This window comes from Ochotona princeps, chromosome 4 (genome assembly GCF_030435755.1).
Source record: "Ochotona princeps isolate mOchPri1 chromosome 4, mOchPri1.hap1, whole genome shotgun sequence".
NCBI classification, from domain to species: Eukaryota; Metazoa; Chordata; class Mammalia; order Lagomorpha; family Ochotonidae; genus Ochotona; species Ochotona princeps.
The window spans coordinates 108,955,577-108,959,827 of NC_080835.1; the positions used below are offsets into that span (position 1 = coordinate 108,955,577).

The 4,251-nt window shown below is 47.7% G+C and overlaps 1 pseudogene; it reads left to right on the forward strand.

Moving 5' to 3' along the window:
• The first annotated feature begins 1,267 nt into the window (after window positions 1-1,267).
• LOC118759580 (U6 spliceosomal RNA) lies at window positions 1,268-1,365 on the forward strand (annotated as a pseudogene).
• The last annotated feature ends 2,886 nt before the right edge of the window (window positions 1,366-4,251 follow it).

The following is a 4,251-nucleotide window of genomic DNA, read 5'->3' on the forward strand; positions in this document are numbered from 1 at the left end:
GAAGAGTCACTCATAAATCACTTTCAGTGTAATAGAATCATGACTCCTATAAAAACATAAAGTGAGCACATGTCACGGATCTTACCCAATTATCTAGTTAATGAGGGAAGCTGACATTAAACCTACTTCCAGGGGCAAACAATTAGCCTAGTAATTAAGATGTCCATAGATCACAACTGAGTACTCGGGTTCAAGTCGCAGATCTGATTCTGATTCCTAATGTTTGTTTCCTGTTAATATGAACCCTAGCAGGCAGCCGGATGATTCAAATGGTCCAGTTCTTGCCATCCAGTTAGAGCCCTGGATTGAGTTCCCAGGACCTGGCTTCAGACTTGGTCCAAATCTATCTGTTGTTGGCATGTGAGAATAAGCCAGTAGATATAATTGCTGTCGCTCTCTCTTTCTCAACTTACCAAATCAAGGAAAACTTGATTTAAATAAGAATCTGGAAAGCTTTTCATAGACAATTTAATCAAGAGAAGTTAGAATAAGATCACTGAGTTAAAAAAATCCAAACTGGTTAATGTCCTACAGGGTCAGTCACATACTGTAACCTATGTGGTTAATTTTTTTCCCCACTAGACAAAAATTGTCTATATCTTTACCAAGAAAAAAATCTATAAGTCAAGTTCTGTCCCTATGGAGTCACGAAACAGCCTGGTCACTAGAAAGCTAGGACTGACTGGAGGAATACCCAGGCATGTTCTGTGCCCTCTGCCAAGTTTTAAGTAATTTTTTTCCAGTTGCCTCTAACTTGTCCTTGTGTCAAGGCTTCTCCTGCTTTTTTTGCCTGCCCTCCTGTCCCCCAGATCTCCACTGTATTCAACCATCATTCAGGGGCCTCCCAGACCATTTTTCTGTCAGCCCTTCATCCACACTGGAGTAAGAGCTGCTTCAGTAAGCCCAGTATCTCCTCTCCTACAGAAATGCTCCTGTGCGGGATCTGAGGATGCTACGATCTCAGCCTGTGAACCCGAATGCTCTAAAAACAAGTAACAGAAGGTCCCCAAGATTTCCCCAACCAGAATTGTTCCCCTCATTTAGATAGAGCAGATTGCAAGTCTTCTCCCTCTAGACCTGAGAGGTCAAGCTGTAGTGCTGGGCAGGGACAGAGAAGAGGAAGAGCTGAAATCTCAACGCTATAGCTTAAGTCAGACCACACTGCACTTCGCAAAATGCAGCAACAGCTCACCAAACTCAGTACAAAACAGGAGCTTTCATCTTAGGTATTGTGCTAATCTCAATTTTTTAATGAGTTTTTTTATTTATATATTGTGTTTGTACTGTATTAGAACAATACAGAGAGGATTAGCATGGCCCCTGTGCAAGGATCACATGCAATTTCATGAAACGTTCATTTTTTTAAAGACACACAAAAATGTATTTATATACTTGGTAGGGAGGGTGAGAGAGTCTTCCGTCTGTTGATTCATTCCCAAAGGGCCACAACTAGGCCGGAACTGGGCCGGTCTGAAGCCAGGAGCCAGAGCTCTTCCAGGTCTCCCACGCCAGTGCAGGGTCCCAAGGCTTTGGGCTGTCCTCGACTGCTTTCCCAGGCCACAGGCAGGGAGCTGGATGGGAAGCAGGGCCGCCGGGATTAGGACCAGCAACCATATGGGATCCCAGTGCATGCAAGGAGAGGACTTGAACCACTACGTTATCATGCCGGGCCCAAGTTGGGCCATTTTCTATTGTTTGCCTAGGTACATTAGCAGGGATCAGAACTGGAGTAGCTGGGACTCAGACTGGTTCCTATATGTGATTTTAGCATTACAGGCTTACTCTGCTACACAACACAATGGCCTTGCTCATCTTTTAAAAAATTATTTCTTTATTTTTATTTGAAAGACAGATTTACATAAAGAAGGAGAGAGAGAGGAGGGAAAATCTTCCATCTTCTGGTCTACTCCCTAACTGGCTGCAATAGCTGGAGTTGAGCTGATCCAAAGCCAGCAGCCAGCAGCCAAGAGTCAGAAGCCCGACGCTTCTACCAAATCTTTCACGTATATAGAGGGGCCTAAGTACCTGAATCATCCTCCACTGCTTTCCCAGGCCATAACCAGGGAGCTGGACGGGAAGTGGGACAGCCAGGGTATGAACTGGTGCCTATATAAGATGCTGGCACAGCAGGGGAAGATTGGCCTGGTATACCATAGTGATGATCCCAGAACTATCTTGATTTTTTTAAAAATATTGATTTAACAACAGAAGCATGGATCATCACTCCTCTCATGAATTTATCTCTGTGTATCTATGAAGGGTCTACTCACACCAAGTACACAGTGGAACACCCAGTGGCACAGGACCTGTTCTCTGCAGCTTCAGCAAGGTGGTTCTAGAAGATACTCATCTTTCTTTGCACACACATTCCATTATTTCACAATTTGCCAAGTAAGAAGCGCATGGCAGAGGGCAGCCAATTATCCTACAGTTGCCATGTTGGCATGCCCACACATTCTCTATCAGAGCACTCGAGTTTGACTCCTGGCTCCAGCTCCTGAAGTCAGCTTCTTGTTAATATGCATCCCAGAAGGTAGTAGAGGAGGGTTCAGGTGCTTGGGATCCTGCCATGCACACAGGCAACTCCAACTGAGTTCCCAGCTCCTGGCTTCAGCCTGGCCCTGTCCCCGCTGCCAAACGCATTTAGAAAATGAACCAGCAGATGGAAGAACTCTCTTTCCAACCTATAAATCAGTTAATTCATTAAAAATACAGAAGTCCTAGAGTGCATATCCTAAATGCTCCCTCCCTAACCTGGGCTCCCCTCCACTGCCACCCTGCAGGCTCCACAAAGGCTGTTCCTGCTCCTACCTCGCCACACCCATTCTCTTCTCCACAAGCAGAAGGGGTTTTGAGAAATGTCAATCCCACCGAGTTTCTGCAGAATGGAAGATGCCTTCCCCACCAGCAAGCTCCCCTGTGACCCAGGCGCTGCCCGTGTCTCACCTTCAAGTTCTCTGTGGCCTGGAACAGAGCCACGCCACTTCTGACTCAGGGTCTTCGCAGGCCCCAAATCCTGCTATGTTTCTCCTCTCTGTCTCCATCTAGCACACAGACCTCAGTCAACTTCTGCATAGCTTCCTTCAGTAAGCCTTCCTTCACTCTTCACTCCCAAAGCACCAATGTTATTTTTCAGCCAGAAAATGAAACTTGCAGAATCAGTCTGTAGTCAGCTGGAAACTGAGCTGTCTATGTTGTATGCTAGGCACTGCCGGCTCTACTGCTCAGGACCTGTGTACGAACTGAGAGCAGCACTGGGCACAGAATTAGCACTTAATGGAGCCTGTGAAAGTCTCCCCACGGGCACATGAGCGGTCACTGCATTTCTCCACGGAAGAGCCAGGAAATGTTCTGCTTGGGCAAGCTGTGCCCTAACAGCCAGTAGGGAAACTAGGTGGGAAGCACAGAGACCCCAAACCACCTGCCTGCCTTGTATCCCCTCAGGAGGAAGTTTGAGGAAGGTGAAGGCCCCTCTCCCCACTCAGTGGCTGCTTTTGGAGTTAAGGATTTTGTTGCCAGTTGATGACTCCCCTCCCAAGTTCCTCCTTCTTTGAAAGCTCCTTAAATGCACACTCGGGAATTCATACCTTAGCCTCGTTGTCTGTTTCCAACCTAGAATTCCACACTTCTACACAACAAGGATTCTGGAATCCATCTCGGAATTCCCTGTGCAGCCAACATCTGATAGTTTCCAGTGAAAATGTTTTCCACCTGGAACTAAACAGTGTTCGGGTCAAGCCTTTAAAAAACATCTTCTGCTCAGCCAGGACATCTAGAAGAGCCAGAGAGGTTCCCCATAGCATGTGGCCTTGGGAGCCAAGGCCCTCACGCACCTGACGTTCTGTGATGTAAAACCCAGGAGCTGCCCCCTTCAGGGCGGGGCCTGCAGATGTGTTCTCTGGCTGGAATGTCTCCACCTCCGTGGAGGTATCATTCAAGGCATTTCACACCGGGCTCCGGGAGGTGTCATTCTCCGCACGAGTTACTAAGTCCACGCCTGAGCAGCTAGCTCATCAGTCCAGAGTCTGTCTGCATGCTTGTTACAGGCTTGCCTCCAGGCACAGTTCCAGAACCTGGCCTCTGAGACTCTGGCAGCCCCAGAGGATCCACATCACAGAGACAACCTACCTGGGATGCTGTTGCACTTTGCAGTGAAAACTATGTGCACCTGAGGAGCAGGAGTGTGTGCCTGGTTGGAACGCACATTCACACAGGCGCTGCACCCAGCCGCAGCAGCCTCTCGAGGCTGGG